Source organism: Oryctolagus cuniculus, chromosome 5 (genome assembly GCF_051225735.1).
Source record: "Oryctolagus cuniculus isolate XC-2025 breed Fujian yellow rabbit chromosome 5, ASM5122573v1, whole genome shotgun sequence".
Taxonomy (NCBI): Eukaryota; Metazoa; Chordata; class Mammalia; order Lagomorpha; family Leporidae; genus Oryctolagus; species Oryctolagus cuniculus.
This window is the reverse complement of record NC_142871.1, coordinates 143,138,440-143,159,376: the sequence shown is the minus strand read 5'-3', so window position 1 is coordinate 143,159,376 and position 20,937 is coordinate 143,138,440. Positions and strand designations below refer to the sequence as shown.

The 20,937-nt window shown below is 40.9% G+C and overlaps 1 long non-coding RNA gene across 8 annotated transcripts in view; it reads left to right on the top strand.

The window, feature by feature from the left end:
• The window catches only part of LOC138849694 (uncharacterized), a 335,854-nt gene that overhangs the window by 56,818 nt on the left and 258,099 nt on the right, over window positions 1-20,937 (top strand). For 4 of the 8 annotated variants that reach the window (XR_016234178.1, XR_016234186.1, XR_016234179.1 and 1 more), the window contains one exon: window positions 6,210-6,592. The exons of 2 other annotated variants lie outside the window; for them this stretch is intronic. This is a non-coding gene — a long non-coding RNA (uncharacterized LOC138849694). Of the gene's footprint in view, window positions 1-6,209; window positions 6,593-17,862; window positions 18,183-20,937 lie in introns of those variants that run through there. 2 more of the 8 variants (XR_016234182.1, XR_016234189.1) reach the window with 1 other exon arrangement.

Here is a 20,937-nt window from a genome sequence, read left to right as displayed (position 1 = left end):
AGCTGATTAGGAAGTGGATGGAACCTAATTAGCAAGTGAGGTTTACTGATCTGTAAACTAGCAAAAGGAATGCTCTCAGGGGGATCTGATCAGGAAGAACTGTTGTTCCCCTTGTGTGACATAAAAAGAAAGGAAGACAGTTTGCCTGTGAAAATTTTCCTATAGGCAGGTAGACTGGGAGAAATTATTTCTTGACTATCCCTTTCAAACATTTATTAGATGTCAGTGAAGGCTGCATTGATCTGGCAAATCAGCCCCTAGTATTTTTAGTTTAAAAAAACAATATGAATGCTCATTAAAAGTGCATAATTTAGGGGCCTGTGCTGTGGCGTAGCTGGTAAAGTCGCCACCTACAGTGCCAGCATCCAATTTGGGCTCCGGTTGTTCCACTTCCAATCCAGCTCTCTGCTATGCCCTGGGAAAGCAGTGCAAGAAGGCCCAAGTCCTTGGGCTCCTGCCCCCACTTGTGAGACCTGGAAGAAGGTCCTGGCTATCCAGCCATTGTGGCCATCTGGAGAGTGAACCAGTGGGTGGAAGAGCTGTCTCTCTCTCTCCCTCTCTCTCCCCCTCTCCCTCTGCCTCAGCCTCTCTATAACTCTGCCTTTCAAATAATATAAATAAATATTTAAAAAAATGTATAATTCTAAAAAGTGCATAATTTAACACCAAGGGCAGGAAATTGAGCACTAAGGTCAGAAAGGTAACTTACACTCCATTCTTGGCAGGGGAGTAGTCATAATGGGGGCCCTATGTTTGATCACAGCACGCGAACACCATGCTGATCAGACTTGTATCCTGCAGATACGAAGCAGCTGCTGAGTCTGCCACTACTCTGCCATCCCCTAGACCTCCCTGCAGTTTCTCTGACCTCTGCATCATGTGTATGCTTGTTGAGCAACATGTGATAGGGCCTTGGCTTTTGAGGATACCCTCTCTCCAGGGTCAGAGGACAAACCAAGGATATGGCCTGGAGGGGTGCTCCCCTGCTCTCATGACTGCCTGCTCATTGACTTCAGGCACCAGCTTTAGCACAGGAGAGAGCCTTGTGGAGGCTTTGGCCAGCGCCCATAATTGTGTTGCTAATGAATGATATACACATTAAGAAAAACTGAGACCAGTTCAGTTTAACAAAGTTTATCTGGACAAGAAAAAGGATGTAGAAGCAGGTATCATTGTGGAGGGAAAGTGATTCAGAATATCCCACCCTATCATAGGTAGAGGTTTTATTTCTAGACAGAGATAAGGAAGTGACAGACAGAAACAACCAGAGGTTGACTGCAGTAGGCATTTACTTGTATAAGGACATGGCCTGATCAGTTGGCAGCCTGTGATTGGCTGAAGATCGAATGCTGTCTCTGGCTGAGACTCAATAGCTTGGTAACTCTTAGGCTACATTGTGTTTATGTCAGGCTAGTGTTGTTCCATATACATGGAGGCTGTTTTGGACCAAAATTTATCGTGCAAGTGTGGACGTTAGTGTAGGCCAAATTTATCTCAGTATTAAAAACTATGTCTTCTTCTCTGGTTGAACTTGAATACGCTCATTGTGTGTCCTCTTCCCTGTTCTCTTCAGGACATTGGTACCTGTAAGGAACTGGAACAGGCATTATGGCTTTACAAAGAGCATAAAAGGCCAACCCTTTGCTACTTTAGGTTAGATCTGGGCTGACAACATAAAGCAAAGGGAAAACACATTGTGAGCACATGTGTGCGTTCTCAGCCCACCCAGCAATGGGGAAAGGTAGAATTATCATGCTCTGTGTCCAAATAACAATGGTAGGAAAGAGACCCTTCCCGCCCCTATTTCCTCTCCCATCCCATGAAAGTCAAGGAGGGAGAACATGATTTTACCAAACTCCACAGCAAGGATGACAAATAAATAGTGTAACTCTCAAGGCACCCATGGGAGACATCGCCAATAAATCAGAGCACCTTTTCTACTGAATCCAAACTTGGCTCCACATAAATTTGCTCCAGAAGTCCAGGGACTAGAATTTGTGATTTTGTTCAAATTTTTTTGTTTTTGTTTTAAACTAAATTATATCTGGTTTTGTGCCATCTACCTTGTTAGCTAAAAGGATGTCAAAAAGCAATTATTTTTTTTAAACTTTTATTTAATGAATATAAATTTCCAAAGTACAGCTTATGGATTACAATGGCTTCCCCCCCATAACTTCCCTCCCACCCACAACCCTCCCCTTTCCCACTCCCTCTCCCCTTCCATTCACATGAAGATTCACTTTCAATTCTCTTTATATACAGAAGATCAGTTTAGCATATATTAGGTAAAGATTTCAACAGTTTGCACCCATATATAAACACAAAGTGAAAAATACTGTTTGAGTACTAGTTATAGCATTAAATCACAATGTACAGCACATTAAGGACAGAGATCCTACATGAGGAGTAAGTGCACAGTGACTCCTGTTGTTGACTTAACAAATTGACACTCTTGTTTATGGCATCAGTAATCACCCTAGGCTCTTGTCATGAGTTGCCAAGGCTATGGAAGCCCCCTGAGTTCACCGACTCTGATCATATTTAGACAAGGCCATGGTCAAAGTGGAGGTTCTCTCCTCCCTTCAGAGAAAGGTACCTCCTTCTTTGATGACCTGTTCTTTCCACTGGGATCTCACTCGCAGAGATATTTCATTTAGGGTTGTTTTTTTTTTTTTTTTTTTTTTTTTTTTTTTGCCAGAGTGTCTTGGATTTCCATGCCTGAAATACTCTCATGGGCTTTTCAGCCAGATCCGACTGCCTTTAGGGCTGATTCTGAGGCCAGTGTGCTGTTTGGACAGCTGCCATTCTATGAGTCTGCTGTGTATCTTGCTTCCCATGTTGGATCATTCTCTCCCTTTTTTATTCTATCAGTTAGTATTTGCAGACATTAGTCTTGTTTATGTGATCCCTTTGGCTCTTAGTCCTATCATTATGATCAATTGTGAACAGAAATTGATCACTTGGACTAGTGAGATGGCATTGGTACATGCCACCTTGATGGGATTGAATTGGAATCCCCTGGTATGTTTCTAACTCTACCATTTGGGGCAAGTCAGAAAAAGCAATTCTTACTAGGATGCCTATTGCCACCACTACCACCTCCCCAGGCATAGAACAGGAATCTGGGGGTTTCCTAGGTGGTAGAGCCAAGCCATTATTCCAGTTTGATTGCTATCACTTCCCTTTCTCCTTTTATTTTCCAGTGCCAGTATTGAGCTGCATCCTTTGTGGTCTGTCAGGCACAGCTGCCACAGAGAGTGGCAGCCTGCCATCAGCACTTCAGTCTGCCTTAACCTGGGCAACAAGGCTCTAAAGCCAATACGACCAATACAAAATCCAGGGTGGGCAGGTACTATGTCATCAGAGGTCCAGACACCTTGAAGGGTACATGGAACAAGTACCATATTTGTTTACAGAACCTTCTATTGTCCAAATCTCAGAGAATCCAGCTCTCTGGGTTGGGCTACTTCCCAGGGAATCCAAACCATTCTTTACCCCATGTGAATTTCATCTATCCAAAATAACAGCCTATTCATTCCACCTGGATTTAGAAAAATCCCAACAGGTTTATATCTTCTGCTCCCTTCATGATAAGTGTGTAATGTTTATATATCTATAAATCTATAAATTAATATCTATGAATTAAAAATCAGATAACTTTGGGGAGGGCCAAAATGTGGGTTTCAGGGGTTTGGCAATATTTTATTTCTGAGTGATCTGAGTGATAATTTTACAAATGAGTTCATTTTCTGACAGTTCATTGAGGCACACATGTATGATTTATATGCTTCCTTCTGTGTATTTTATACATTTATATATGTATTTTTGTTTCGGGAAAACCTGATATATGAGAACCTGCCAAAGGCACTAGGTCTTGAAAAACCAAATAAAGAGACAGAAAGATCCTAGATTATACAGAGTGTAATTTGCTGGAGAAATTTATGGTCAGAAACATTCGTCTTGGGCAGCCACAAGATGGATGGGTCTTGGCAGCTTAAGGCAGTAGGTAGGGTTTATATGCTAAGCTAGAAAAAGGTAGTCAATGGCCAACAAAGGTGTACCTAGACTTTCTCAGGAAATACTAATAAATCAGGCTTCGGTTAAGGGATGTTCTAGGTGTTAGGGTCTAGTGTAAAATGCTTAGTAGACTACCTTAGTAACTTTGTTTATCCTGTAGTATTGGGATGATGAATGCCAGGGTCACCTAGTGGTCAAGATTGTGGTTATGACCAAGCTGTCCACAGTCTTGTCAAACTGGAACCCTACAGTTCTCTTCAGTTTTAGAAACTTTAAGAAAACCCAAATGATAACAAAAAGGTATACCATTAAAAAGAAAAAAGCCAGCTCCCTTTCTCACACTTACGTCCCACCTTTGACTTCTTCTCCCACTTTGGCTAGGAGTTCCAATGCCTGGTGAACTTTAGTGGTCCTTAGTGCTGCTCCCCTGCTCCTCACACTCTGGATACATGACCTCATGGCATTTTCTGGCCCTTTTGTGGCAGGACAGTATTGTGTGACCATCTGCAGCCTGAGTTATAAACAGAAATCATGTATGTCACTTCTGGCCAGAGCACTGGTTTGTCTGCATGAGCTATTCCGAACTTCTCTTGTCCTCCTGCCTCAATGATAAGCAGTTTTTCAGTTGGTGTTCTCTGTCATTCTTGGTGATAGAGGAAAGATGACACAGAGCCAACTCATAGTAGGCACAGGCGAGAAATAAGCATTTGATGTTAGAAGCCATTGAGATTTGGGAATTGTTTGTTCCTGCATTGATTCATATTAAGACCTCCTGGTGTGTGTGTGTGTGTGTGTGTGTGTGTGTGTTTGCATGTTTATGAAGAGTAGACCAAGACACAGAAAAAGAAATATGGAAGGAAAGGAGCATGATTAAAATATCTGCTTCAACTAGGATGTTTCTGGCTCCACATATAGAAACCCAAACTGAAAATTGCTTGTACAATAAGAACACTGCCTTATGTAAGAGAGGTATAGTGACTCCAGAATGAGTTAATTCAACTGATTAATTTTATCAAGATCCATACTCTCCACTCTGCCATCCTTGGATTGTTGGCTACAGTCCTTTTGGTACATATCAGCAACAGTAGTCTCAGGTAGTATGTGCTTTCACTCTTCCCTCTCTCCCTCCCTCTCCCTCTCTGCCTCCCTCTCCCTGTTCCTATTCACCTTTCTCTTTCTTGTTCTTTCATGTACGATCAAAAATATCCAGAGACAAGAGACTATTCAGCAAAATGTTGGAAGTGACAAAGAAACTAAATGAAGCATAGTCAGCATATTATGATCACTTTAGCAATTCTGTGATGGTATTTAAAATCCTTTTTAAAGGTCAGGCATGTCTGTTATTAGGACTTGCAGTGCAGTGCCAAGTGTTACTTTGTTGACAGACGCATAATCAAATGGGAATAAGGAACAGTGATAGAAGGATATTCACAATTCCTAGCGCCTTGGTCTTGCCTGGTGCTGAGCTTGTATCACTTGTATCATATGAGCTTTTCCTCTCCTTCTTATAAAGGGGTCAACAATTGTAACTTCCCCATAGATCTGCTGCGAATTAAGTGAATTAATACACAGAAAGTGCTTGAAAAGTCCCTGGCACCCAGTAAATGCTGCAGAGCCACTAGCTATTATCATTATAATGGGGGTTTGGGGGGGAATTAAATATGTTAATACATGTAAAGGACTTAGAATAATGCCTGTAATGTAGTAAGCTTTCAATAAATCTTTCCTACTACTATTATTATAGCTATAAATAAGAAGATTGAAGAAGCTAAAGAAGGTAAAAATCTATATATGGGGTTAATCCTTTAAAAATGAATTAGTGCGAAGCATCCTTGTCATCTGAAATATTGTGATTAATAATAAGTTTTCATTAAACATCTTTCTATTTGCTGTAGAATAACTGATCAATAAGAAGCCTTCAGATCAGCTATGCTCTATAAAGCTTTCTAAGACATCTAAATTGTACAAATCAACTTTTTTTGTTAAGCTGGGCAACAAGAGCAAAAATCAACTCTTTAAAAAACCTCCTACAAAAGACAAAGCTGCCTAAGAAATGTGTAATTTGATGCTTATTGCCATTAGCATATTTCTATTGATAAAATTTGTAATGCTGAATGTTTGTATGCTTTATGTGTTATTTATGTCTATAATTCATTCATTAACTTTCATAATCTTATACTTTAAAAATACAGACCTTGGGAGCAGCACTGTGGCGCAGCAGGTGAAAGCCCGGGTCTGCAGCACCAGCATCCCATATCGGTACCAGTTTGAGTCTCAGCTGCTCCACTTCCAATCCAGCTCCCTGATAATGCGCCTGGGAAAGCAACAGAGGATGGACCAAGTCCTTGGGCCTCGGCACTCATGTGGGAGACCTGAAAGAAGCTCCTGGCTCCTGGCTTCAGATCTGCTCAGCTCTGGCCTGGCTCTTGGCTTCAGATCTGCTCGGCTCTGGCCATTGGGGCCATTTGGGAGAGTGAAGCAAATAGAAGACCTCTCTCTTTCTCTCTCTCTCCCCCTCTTTCTGTAACTCTCAAATAGAAAAAATAAAATAAAATAATACATATCTTAGAATAATGCCATATGGTTGAACATTTAGCCTATAGTTTGGGGATTGCTTTACAAATTACTTAATGCCAAAGCCTGATATCTGTTGATATCTGTTACATAGGCCCTGTGGCACAGAAAAAACTGAGGGAAACAAGGAAATGAGAATTTATTAGGAGCTACTGTGTGTTTTATCTACAATGGTAGTTTGTACATTATTTTATGTAATCCATATGACAACTTTGCTTTGTGGAATTCTCTTCTTTGTCTTTCCAGGTCAGGGCACTTTAGAAGTTACAGGAATAAAGAGAGCAGTATCCAAGAATTAGACCATGGAGGACAAAAATCAGAGAATAAACAGGGTAATCCCAGGTGACCTGAAGGATGAATTTTGTGCTCTCCTGCCTTTTAAGGGACCACCAGTCCCTGCTGTCCTTGATGAGGTAGACAAATAGAAAATAGAATTTCACAACTCCACACTTTATAAGGCAATGTCTAAAATGCACCCACGGGAATAAATATGGCTATTCTGGTTTCAAATATGATTCTTAGTGAACATATAATACATGATCACTAGTATGATTTGCAAGTGTAAGTGCATAGAGGAGTTGGATCTGATTAATCAGAATTTGTCAAGTAAGTATTATGAACCAAGTGAAGTACCTTAAGATAGTAGATTATCATCTGGTAAATAAACTAGTGAAGGAAAATCCACCACCACTTTCTTAGTACCTCCATATGCCAGCCTTTGGCAGCTGGGCTTGGTCAGGGAGACTCATTGATTCACAGAGCTGAGAAGTAGGGAGGGGTGGTAAGCCAGCAACCACGAAGAACTGGGCTCTATTGCTAGGGAGGGCTGAGACTTTTGTCGACTCTTCATTGTTGTGCTTTTCTTTTTTTTAAGATTTATTTTATTTTATTTGAAAGACAGAGTTACAGAGAGAGGTAGAGACACAGAGAGAGGTCCTCCATCCGCTGGTTCACTCCCTAGATGGCTGCAACGGCTAGAGCTGAGCCAGTCCGAAGCAAGGAGCCAGGAGCCTTCTCCATGTCTCCCACATGGGTGCAGGGGCCCAAGGACTTGGACCATCTTCTTCTGCTATCCCAGGCCACAGCAGAGAGCTAGATCGGAAGAGGAGCAGCCGAGACTAGAACTGGCACACATACGGGATGCCAGTGCCTCAGGCCAGGGTTTAAGCCGCTGCGCATAGTGCCATCCCCTTTTGTTGTTCTTTTCTAAACATTTTATTTTGAAATAATCTTAGCCTTAAAGTTGTAAAAATGGTGTAGAACTCTTATGTATGCTTGACCCAGCTTCCTCATGTAAACAAGTCACAAAACTGTAGTACAGTGATCACCACCATGAATTTAACATTGGTACACTACTGTTTACTACACAGCAGATCTTATTCCAATTTTACAATCCTGTCTCTCTCTAGCATCCAGTCCAGGATTCCACTGGCATTTTGTTATTATGACTGCTCAACATCTGCCAGTCTGGGACAAGTCTTCACTCCTTTCCTACCCTTGAAGACCTTGACACCTGATGTATATCCATCTGTGTTTGCCTGATGTTTTCTCATGAGTGAACACCATGAAAGTGATATTTCGGTCCTTCTCAGTGCTTTCTATCAGGGATTTAATAAGTTCAGTGACATTACAGGTGATAGATACTGATCACTTGCGTGACATGTACTTGGTTTAGGTTTCTCCATGTAAAGTTACCATTTTCCTCCTTGATAATTGATAAATATTTTGGGGGAGATAACTTTGAGACTAAACTAATATTCTGTTTCTCTTCAACTTTTGCCCACTAATTTTGGCATCCATCCATGGATCTTATCTCCAGTAATTATTACTACTTTGTTCCCCAAATGGAAATTTTCATTTCTCAGTCCTATATGAATTAATTAAAATTCTTCTGCAGAGGGGCCGGCGCTGTGGCACAGAGGGTTAACGCCCTGGTGTGAAGTGCCGGCATCCCATATGGGTGCCGGTTCAAGTCCCGGCTGCTCCTCTTCTGATCTAGCTCTCTGCTATGGCCTGGGAAAGCAGTAGAAGATGGCACAAGTCCTTGGGCCCCTGCACTCATGTGGGAGACCCGGAGGAGACTCCTGGTTCCTGGCTTTGGATCGGCACAGCTCCGGCCATTGCAGTCATCTGGGGAGTGAATCAGCAAATGGAAGACCCCTCTCTCTCTCTCTCTCTCTCTCTCTCTTTCTGCCTCTCTCTTTGTGTAACTCTGATTTTCAAATAAATAAATATCTTTTTTTTTTAAATTCTTCTGTAGAGAAAAGCTGCCCACCCCCTTTTTACTTCTTTATTCAATTACTTATGCTAGTGTGAACTCATGAATGCATGTCTTATCTATGGGTTATAATTGAATATTATCATCACTTGTTGTTTACATTGTTTTGGCTTTGGCACCTGGGAGCTCCTCAGGTTGAGTCCTGTGGCCTTTTTATGTCCTCCAGACTCTTTCAAGGACTTTCCTTCTTTCTGGCATCGCACGCTTTTCTTGTAATTCCCTGCTGCAGCCTGGAACCAACCTCTTGTCCAAGAAGTATGGACATGTTATTTTGAAGTTCCTCAAAGGCCCCTATGTTAAAGGTTTGCCCTCAGGGTGGTGCTACCCAGAGGTGGTGGAGTCCTTAGTAGGCGGGCCTAGTGGGAACTCCTTAGGTCTTGGAGGGTGTACCCTGTGCAGGTGGTTCTCAGAAGAGAGTTGTTACAAAAGCCCCACCCCCTCTCTCTGTTCCTATCTTGAGATGTGACCACTCTCTGATGCAGCTCCCACTATTGCCATCCATGGCTCTCATCTGAGACCAGACCAATGGGGCCACCTGATCTTGGTCTTGAATCTTCAAAACTGTGAGCTGAATAAACCTTTTCTCTCAATAGAGTTAGTTGCCTCAAGTATTTTTTTTTTTGCAGTGATACAAAATTGACTAATAACCTGGTTCCTTTTGTTGAAGAATGGTATTTTAAAAAACCAAGATCTTTGTGCTCCTTGGTGTCAATGCCCTCAGCAGACAGAGTTAGGGAATGTGTATGTCTATTCACATATGCACACGCACAGCTTATGCAGACACACACACGATGTTCACTTTAATATCTACTGAGCTCTGTGTGTGCATACATATAATTGAAGATGCCTGTTTGCCTGGACTGAGAGGGCTCCCAGCACAGCAGACTTTCTGTTTAAAACTGGAAAAGTCAGGAATAGTGCTATGGTGTGGTGAGCATAGCTGCCGCCATGGTGCGTAAGGACACCGGTTCGAGTCGCGGCTGTTCCACTGCTGATCCGGCTCCCTGCTAGTGGTCTGGAAAAGCAGCAGAAGATGGTTCAGGTGCTTGAGTTCCTGCACTCACATGGGTGACCCAAAGGAAGTTCCTGGCTCCTGGCTTCGGCTCAGCCCAGCTCTGGCTGTTGTGGCCATTTGGGGAGCAAACCACTGGATGGGGAAGTAAACCAGTGGAGTGAAGATCTCTCTCTCTCTCTTTCTCTCTCTCTCTGTAACTCTGTCTTTGAAATAAATAAATAAATAAATCTTTTAAAGAAAAATCTGGACAAGTCCCAGGGAAAATATGACCAATTGATCACTCTACTTATTTATCCAAACTACATGGAGAGTTGTTAATCCATTGTTTTGTGGAAAATAGATTTCCCAACCCGAATATAGTATTTGTCTATAGTTCTCACCACCCCCAAATCCTTTTTTTTCTTAAGCTTTATACACTTAAGTAACCATTCATGATATTATTCTCAAAAGTTTCTTAGACTGATTCTTTTCTCCCCTCAACTTCTTCAGTATGTTTATGTCATGTTTCTGTAACATGATTAAGTTCATTAGGTAGAAAGAGGAGGATAGTAGCCATCTGAGAGATTTCTTGGTTTGTGATTTGGATGTCTTTGGAGATGGAATTGGGTGCTTTTTTATTGCTTATTTTCAATTTGGGGGTCCCACCCTACCTCCTGCGTACTCACCCTAATGGACTTCACTTACTTCTGTTTTTTTTTTGGTATTGAATATCGCTGTTATTTCCAGCAGTCAGAACTTTACAAAAAGATGCATTCAGAAAGCACCACATCTCCTCATCCCTATTATCCCAGTCCCACCAGGAAACAAAACCATTTTAGTTTCTGGTCTATCCTTCTTGTATTTCTTTTATACTAATAAGGAAATATGTATGTATCTTTTTACATCCCTTTCTTTTTTTAATTTTTTTTTTTTATTTTTGACAGGCAGAGTGGACAGTGAGAAAGAGAGACAGGGAAAAAGTTCTTCCTTTACCATTGGTTCACCCTCCAATGGCCGCCACGGCCGGTGCGCTGTGGCTGGCGCACCGCGCTGATCTGAAGGCAGGAGCCAGGTGCTTCTCCTGGTCTCCCATGGGGTGCAGGGCCCAAGCACTTGGGCCATCCTCCACTGCACTCCCGGGCCACAGCAGAGAGCTGGACTGGAAGAGGGGCAACCGGACAGAACCCAGCGCCCCAACTGGGACTAGAACCTGATGTGCCAGTGCCACAGGAGGATTAGCCTATTGAACCACGGCACCGGCCCCCTTTCTTTTTTTAAGTGAAAATTAACTTACTGTAGGTATTCTTTTTCATTTCTTTTTTTTTTTCCATTTAACAGTATATCCTGGAAGCTACTCTAATTCAGTTCATATAGATCTTCCACAATCTTTGAGCTGCTTTGTATGTGTGAATGGAAGTGAATATACCACACAATCAATCTGCAGGCTGTTTCCAATATTTTGTAACTACAAACAAAACTGAATATAGTATATACTTACATATTTTCTTATTTTTAAAAGAATTTTTGGTTATTAATTGGAAAGGCAGAGTTATAGATGGGAGGAGAAAAAGTGGGGGAGAGATATGGGGAGAGGGAGTGAAAGATTATCTTCCATCTGCTGGTTTGCTCCCCAAATGACACAACAGCCAGGACTAGGCCAGGCTAAAGTCAGGAACCCAGAACTCCATCTGTCTCCCACATGGGTGGCAATGAGTGGCCCAAGCATTTTAGCCACCATCTGCTGCATCCCAGGACACATTAGCAGGAAGCTGAATCATAAATAGGACAGTCGGGACTAAAATCAGCCCTCAATATGGGATGCTGACATCACAAGTGGTGGCTTAACCCACTGCATCACAACCCTGGCCCCATATTTTCATACTTTATGTGTATTTCTTGGAATTGTGATTGTTGGGTCAAAAGGTAAATGCACATGTTGTTGTTAGGTGTTGGGACAATGACCTTGAAGTCAAGTTAACCAACATTTGAATACATACTCAGCTACTTCCAGAAATCTGGCTAATCTCTAAATCCAGTTTCATCCATCACAGTATTACTGTTCAAAGTGTGGCCTAAATACCAACAGTACCACCATCCCCTGGGAACTTGTTAGAAATACATAATCTTGGGCTCTTCTATGGTTCTATGGAATCAGAATCTACATTTTTAATGAGATCTCCAGATCTGAGATGCTCAAATCTAGGATTTGGTTAGCAGCAGTAGCTACTGCTTTAGAATCTGGCTTTAGAATCTGGCTTTAGAATCTGGATCTATACACCTGGGACAAGAAAAAGAGAGTAAGGCCTAAATCCAACCAGGACAATCTTTCAAGAAAAAAACTAGCCACCCCAACCATAACCACACCTGTCTCTCACCTTCTGCTACTTGCTTTTTCCAAGTATTTGTAACTTAAGAAAATCAGTTCATGTGAGAGGTAGAAGGAACCTCACGGCAGGAGAATGTTTATGCTTCTGTGGTTGAAACATTAAAACTTAAAGAGACTATGTATTACAGCAAATAGTATGTTGAGCTTGACATTGTGGTTTGTTTCATCAAGGTACACAGTTGAGAGACTATTTTTCTTTAGATTTCTGTGCAATTTTTGCACCCTGAGGAAAGCCTTTGGTCCATTAATTGCAACTAAATCACCTGGGGGTTTTACAAACACACTACTGCCAGCTCCCACCTCAAACCAATTAGACAGTCTCCAGGGTGGATTCAAGACATGAAGATGCCTTATATTCCAGTGCATCTCAGGGGATTCTAAATTTAGTCCCCTGCTTTGGAATACACAAAGATCATTCCCCTTTTTTCAATTATAACCTTTTTAAAGGAAAAAATGTTATTCTTCACCACAGTAATTAGTATAAAATAATTATTATTCAATGCCATTTAAGACTTTACAGAAATTTTACCTGGTCTACTTTGAAAAATTCACAATTAAATAATTTATAACATGGAAATATAGGAAAGACATTTTATGACATTTAAAATTCTAAAGACTCGTATTTTAATATATAAGGAGTTCTTATAAATAACTGAGGATAAAGATGAAAAAAATGGGCTAAAATTGAGAACAAACAACTCATAAAGGGAATGAAAAATAGCCTTTTTATCAATCAAAAGTGAACTTAAAAATATATATTGAGGACCATTTTCTACTATCAAAATAGGAAAAACATAAAGTAAGCAATATTTATGAGAATTCAGAGAAACTGATCATGATAATGGGAATATAAGTTGGGGCAACTTTTCTATAACACAGGCTGGTCTGCTTACCAACACCTTAAATGTCTATGATCTTTGATCTAGCAATTCTGTTTTTAGAAATTGCTTTTGGAAAAATTAAAGATGTGCTCAAATACTTAAGGTCAAATACTTAAGGTTATTTTTAATAAAGAAAAATTTGCTAAATGAAAATATCCAACAATAATAAGTGGTTACCTGGATAGCTCCAAACTATAAAACTACTTGAAGAGATGTTGCAGAAGTCTGTCTGATAGGGAAAAAGTCGTGATGCATGATTTCAAGAATACGATGTGGTACCTATGATGTGGTCTCACTACTGGGGCACATAAAGAAAAAGAATGGAAAGGATATAGGAACCAACAGATTTGGAGGGGGAGGACTACATCTTCTATATTTCTTGTCTGGTTTTGCTGATTTTTCTCCAATTTGTTAAAAAAATGTGTATGACACTTGTTAAATGGTTAAAGCAGACTTTATTCAATGAGACTACTGCTATGAGGTTTTTTTATTGTAAAGATTTATTTATTTGTTTGAAAGGCAGAGAGAGAGAGAGAGAGAGAGAGAGATCTTCCATACGCTGGTTCACTCCCCAGATGACTGCAGTGGCTGTACCCAGATATTAGAGGAAACCACAGGAACTGAGGGTTCCATAAGCACTGGTAGAATGTGCAAGATGGAATCTACCAGAGTGTGCTACAATTTTCTATCGAGATTTTTTTTTCTACAATCCCCACTCCCATTGTTTTGACTCTTGTTTACAAAATAAGCATGATCTCGTTGGGTTTGGCCTGACTACTTACATAAACGCAACAAAAATAGTAACTAACCACACAGGCCTTTTTGAGTTTGCTCTGCTGGAACTTAAGGGCTTTGCTGGAACTTAAGTCAGCTATTAGAAGACTCTCAAAGGCAGGAAGTCAAGCCAAGAAATTGCTGTCAGATTTTGCCTGTGAGAACTACACATTTGGTTGGATTTCTATCTTCTTCAGGTCCCCAGGTATCTTAAGGTCCTTGCGTTTATCAGGAAATGACATTCTTCACTCACCTGTAAGGGCTGAGAACACTGTTGGCCAGTTTTTTCATTATGGCTCCATAAGCACTGAGTCTGTAAAGTCAACCTTAGTTCCTTAAATCAGATTATACACACACCATTCTTTGACATGGCAGTTCAATCTAAGCCTTGGCTTCAAATTATGTTCTGTTATACTGAGAACATAAATTCTTTTTGAATTTAGGTAAATAATTATATTGCCATGAACATGGAATAATAATACAATAGCTCTGAATTCTGGAGGAATCAAATAGAGAGACAAAAAAAAATGATCCATTTCTGTTTAAAACAATGTAATCTACTAAATGATGTGAGTATAAATATCTTAAAGGAAAAGGGGGAAAAGTTTCTTTATATCCAGGAAATATAACATTAAAGAATCAACAATGTCCCAGAACAATTATCATAAAAATGATAATCATTCTTCATGACTTCATTCAGGTTGCATATACATCATATTTACTTTGCTTGATTGTGGGCTAGCAGTTTAAGTCATCAACTTCCCCTCTAGAGTTCAGGAAATCATTTGGCCAGTTAGAAGAGCTCAGTGCTGCTCAATGCCAGTGTCAAGCATTCTGGCCTGGATCTGACTGCAGGCACTTCCAGAGAAATGCTCTCTATGAAGACAAAAAACTGAAAGTGGCTATGGTTAAAGATACAATGAGAGTTTACTATAAAAATTATGCAATTCACAAGGGAACTTTGTTATTGGCATGTAGCATTTAAAAAGCTTTATTTATTTTATATGGACGAGAGAAAGGGAAGAAGGGAGATAGAAAGAGAGAGATCTTCCATCCACTGGTTCACTTCCCAAATGCCAAATACAGGAGCTAGGGACTAAATCTGAATCCCTCACCTGAGTGGTAGGCATTCAATCACTTGAGCCATCACCTGCTGTCTCCCAGGATGTGCATTAGCAGAAAGCTAGAATCAGGAGCAGGACTGGAACTTGAACCTGGGGATTCCCATATAGGATGTGGGCATCCCAAGAAGTATCTGAATCTGTACAACAAATGCCTGCCCCCAAAACTTTAAATAGCAACTAGAATTATGACTGATTGCATTATACCAAGACCTATGATAGACAGTGAGGAAACTGAACTTCATATAATTTCTGAAATTCTTATATACATAATATTTACCCATACAGATAATAACCTCTGGAAGACGTAGCATCTTTTCTTATTTGACAAGACTTTTCATGCATTTGAGCAAATCAGATAAATCAAATTAGTTTTAATATTCCTTTTTACAAGACGGAAGAGCAAATCCTTTGAAATTTTGTAGGAGCCCTCTGGGAAATCTCTAGTTCAATTCAAGGACAAGATTTCATTTAGGATTTGATTTAGTTAAGGCAGAACTCTAAGAAATGGGAAAACCTTAGCTCTTGAAAGTGAAAAGATTCTCTGCTCTTAAGTTGTCAAAGAATGATAAAGGTTAGCAAAAGTCACAGGGAAATTATTCTGATAAGACACAAAATGTTGGTGTCCCAGGCAGATTACTTAAAAGGTTTCATAAAAATTACAATCTCTTATTAACGGCAGACCCATAATCTAAGAAAACCTTTTCATTTTTAACACAGAGAAAACTAAATTCTAGTTTTATACCAGTGTACTTTTGATACTGAAGTTCTTTTTTGAAATGAATAAATCCATTCAAATCAATGTTGCTCTTGTGTTCAAAATTATTTATTAATAATTTTTTTCCTAAAAGAAAGGGGGAAAAGGCATGGAGTTAAAGTCAAAGGAAATACAAGACATGTACCAATGCCATCTCACTAGTCCAAGTGATCAATTTCAGTTCACAGTTGATCATACTGATAGGTTAAGAGTCAAAGGGATCACACAAACAAGACAATTAGTGTCTGCTAATACTAACTGATAGGATAAAAAAGGGAGAGAATGATCCAACATGGGAAGCGGAATACACAGCAGACTCATAGAATGCAGATGTCCTATACAGCACTCTGGCCTCAGAATCAGCCCTTAAGGCAGTCTGATCTGGCTGAAGAACGCATGAGAGTATTTTAGGCATGGAAAACAGAAACTCTGGCAAAAACAAAACAAAACAAAACAAAACCTAAATGAAAGATCTCTGCAAGTGACATCCCAGTAGAAAGAATGGGGCCATCAAAGAAGGAGGTACCTTTCTCTGAAGGGAGAACTTCCACTTTGACTATGACCTTGTCTGAATAAGATCAAAGTCATCGAACTTAAAATGCTTCCATAGCTTTGGCAACTCATGACTAGAGCCTAGGGAGATTACTGATGCCATAAACAAGAGTGTCAAATTGTTAAATCAACAACAGGAGTCACTGTGTACTTACTCCTCATGTGGGATCTCTGTCCTTAATGTGTTGTCCAATGTGAATTAATGCTATAACTAGTCCTGAAACAGTATTTTACACTTTGTGTTCTGTGTGGGTGCAAACTGATGAAATCTTTACTTAATATATACTAAATCAATCTTCTGTATAAAAAGATAATTGAAAATGAATCTTGATGTGAATGGAATGGAGAGGGAGCGGGAGATGGGAGGGTTGCGGGTGGGAGGGAAGGTATGGGGGGGGAAGCCATTGTAATCCATAAACTGTACTTTGGAAATTTATACTTACTAAGTAAAAGTTAAGAAAACACACAAAAAATTTCTTAATTTAATAGTCCCTTGTCACTCCCCCTCTTCGTGGAGGAACGACACAGGACCCTGCGCTGTTCTTTTGTCTGCTTGGCCCTCCCCGGGTTTGCTGCTGGTTCTTCCCGGGTTGGCTACCGTCCTTCCACCTCCGTGGAAGGGCGGTTCCCCCTGCCACTTTCCCCACTTCCGCAGGGGAGCGGCACACCGCCGGCCGGCTCTCTCGGGGGCTGCTCAGGTGTTCCTTCAGATAGATGTTCCTGGTGCATGTTGTCTCTCTCCTCCTTTATAGTCCTCTTCCGCCAATCCCAACTCTGCTACCCACACGCCGAGTACGCTGCTGTCCTCCAATCAGGAGCAGCTCCTGCAGGTTACTGGTTGAACTGGAGGCACCTGTGTAAAAGTTGTTTCCTCCTCCCCCAGCGCCATATTGTGGGAGAGCAGATGCATAGAATAAGTCTTAATTCCAATAAATTAGTCTAGTCCGAGTTGCTCCCCACAGCCCCTCAAATTTAAAAATTGAAGCCATTTAATGTCTAACAGTGTGGGAGTTCTTTTTAAAAGAATTTTTAACCATACATATATATTCAGTTCTAGGGAACATTATGCTGTCCTTTAATTATAAAAAGCAATGTATGAATTATGAAAAGTACTTTTGGCTATATTAAGAGGACAAAGAAGAATATTGAGTTGTGATGGGCTATTATAACCATAAAAAATAAAAATGTACTGACAAAAACTTGCAGAGAAAATGCAAAAAGTGAAAATCAGTTTGTGTTTGAAATAGTATTGTGTATTGATTTTTCTTTCTTTGAAAACTGTTCAATATTTTTATGTTATTGTTTATTGAAAAAGAAAAGCTTCTAATTAGCATTCTTCTCTTTTTACTCACGCTACACAATGTCGGTACTTTCTGAGGGAAATGAGGTTGCTAAATTTAGCAGAAAATAGCACAAGACACACAGTCAAATTTGAATTTCAGCTGCACAATGAATCTTTTTTTTTTAGTATTAATATGTCCCACCCAGTATTTGGAACCTGCTTATATTAAAAAATTATTTTTCTTAGGGACGACTCTGTGGTGCAGTTGGTAAAGCTGCCATTTGCAATGCCAGCATCCCATATGGGTGCTGCTTCGAGTCCTGGCTGCTCCACTTCCAGTCCAGCTCTCTGTTATTGCCTGGGGAAGTAGTAGATGATGGCCCAAGTCCTTGGGCCCCTGCAACCATGTGGGAAACCCAGAGGAATCTCCAGGCTCCTGGCTTCGGATCAGCACAGCTCCAGCCATTGCGGCCATTTGGGGAGTGAACCAGTGGATGGAGGACCTCTCTCTCTCTCTGCCTCTCTGTAACTCTGCCTTTCAAATAAATAAATAAATCTTTAAATAAGTTATTTTTCTTTCTATGAAATTCAAATTTAACTGGGCTTCCAGTATTTTATCTGACAACCATGTGGGGGTAAATGTAAATATATGGAGGTGGGTCTTGAGGTACCACTCTGGGGCGTGGTGTCCTGGGAAGAAGCTGTTAGGTCTTCTCAGGTAGAAAGAGGCAAAACTTGTTTTTCCCACTCTATATTACACTCTCCCTCCAACATTCTTCCCATGGTTTGCTTGAAGATAGAGGCCACAGGAAAGGTAACCCATGCAATTGTTTCAGATGATAGTTGACACAGTTTTCACCTAGGCCTGACCTATGTTGGCAAAACAAGCAAGGGGAGAGAGGTGCCTGTGAGTGCACGAGGAGGAACAAGTACCCACAGTGCCTAAAGGAGGATAAAAAGGTCCACCTTTTTCGCACATTGGCATACAAGGAAATAAAGTGGTGGGCTCATTTGGGTTGTAATGAAGCTGAAAATATGCCTGTCCAGGCCAATGCTACTGTTCTATTTCTGCCTCAAAGACTAAGCTGAAGCCCTAAGCAGATGATTTGAAATCTATTTCCAAAGAGATCCTAGTTCCAAATAGTGTTCAGTTCCAAAATAAAATTTCTAGAACCCAAAGCAGTAATTTAGGAAACACCATAAAAAGCATTCTGATCTTAAACCAATGAAAATCCCACACTCTGACAAGTTTCCTTTGCATGGGAAATATACTGCTGCTTCCCTTAAACTCTCCCACTGCAATGCACAGTAACTGTAGCTTGGGGCTGGGGTAGGTCTCTTGCACTCTCCTGTCCCAGTCCATACCCTGTCCCCATGCTGCACTCCATCCACCCCAGTGAGAATGAGAGGGCAAGGTCAGACATGGACCAGAGTACCTTGAATGCCCCTTATTTACTGCATACCAGCTACTGCTGCCATCTGGAAACTACTCACACTTGAACACTGTCTCCTTTCAGAGAATGTTTAATTTCAAATAAATATCCTCAGTGTGCTGAAGGTTTTCACCTTTGTCCATCAACCCTCTCTCTCTTTCCATTTGTCTCCGCTACTTTCCTCCAAAGCCCTAACTTAAGTGATTTGCTCCCACCATATATGAATACGTGTTGATATCTAACCCTCAGAATACTTGTTGGAAGTCATTCCTACTGCTTAGAGGCTCCGGAAGGCATTGTGAATGGTAGAAATAACTTAAGATATAGGAGCGGAAAATCTTCACTCAAAAACTTGCTTTGTTGTTGGGTTCAAGTACTTAGTTTGTCCCTGGATTCAAGTACTTGTTGCATATCTTGGATGACTTACTTAACCTCTTCAGATTCCCTGTCTGTTTAAACAGGATTTAATCCATCCTGCCTGTCTCAGATTTGTTGCATGGAGAAAATGAGAAGAAATGATGGAGGAGTGATTAATAAAGTATAAACCCGCTGTGATAATGATAACATACACTTATTCATGTGTATAGATATTCACCAAGCTCTATGTGGCTTATCTCTTTGAATTTTCACCATAACACATTGTAACATCACAAGGTCAATATGATTATTATCTTTTTACAGATGATCATAATGAGAATCAAAAAGCTTTGGTGCCTTGCCAAAATGCCATACCAATATTAAATAGTATGCTTACATACTTATCAACTAAGTACATTTCCCAATAAATTTGGGGAGTGAACCAATGGACAGAAGATTCTCTCTCTTTTTCCCTTTTTTCTTCTCTTCCTCTCTCCCTCCCTCCCTCCCTCCCTCCTTCCATCCTTCTATCCCTCCATCCCTCCCTCCTCTTCTCTCTGTAACTCTGCCTTTCAAATAAATAAAAAATAAATCTTTAAATCTTAACTGATATTTCTCAAAGGCAGGCATCCAAAAAACCAAAAGTCACATGAAAATTGGCTCAATATCACAGTCATCAGGGAAATGCAAATCAAAACAATGAGATATCACCTCATACTGGTAAGATTGACTGTTATCAAAAAGACAAAAGATAAGTTGTGGGGAGCAACTCGGACTAGACTAAGTTACTGGAATTAAGACTTATTCTATGCATCTGCTCTCCCACAATATGGCGCTGAGAAGGGAGTAACAACTTCTACGCAGCTGCCTCTCGCCAATTTGATTGACTGAGCTGCAGGAGCTGATCTTGCTCCTGATTGGAGGAGAGCAGCGTACTCGGCATGTGGGTAGCAGAGTTGGGATTGGCGGAAGAGGACTATAAAGGAGGAGAGAGACAACATGCACCAGGAACACCTAAGAGGAACATCTATCTAAAGGGAACACCTGAGCAGCCCCCGAGAGAGCCGGCCGACGGTGTGCCGCTCCCCTGCGGAAGTGGGGAAAGTGGCAGGGGGCCCGCCCCTCCACGGAGGTGGAGGGACGGCAGCCAACCCGGGAAGAACCAGCAGCAAACCCGGGGAGGGCCGAGCAGACGAAAGAACAACGCAGGGTCCTGTGTCGTTCCTCCACGAAGAGGGGGAGCGACATAATGGTGCCGTGACTCGGATATGAAGCCTAGGCAGGGTTTAGTGTCGTTCCTCCACGAAGAGGGGGAGCGACATAATGGAGCCGTGACTCGGATATGAAGCCTAGGCAGGGTTTAGTGTCGTTCCTCCACGAAGAGGGGGAGCAACAATAAGTGTTGGCATGGGTTTGTAGAAAAGGAAATCCTTGTGCACTGTTGGTGGGAAGGTGAACTACTACAGCTATTGTAGAAAAAAGTATGGAGGTTCCTCAAAAAACTAAAAGTAGAACTACCATATGATCCAGA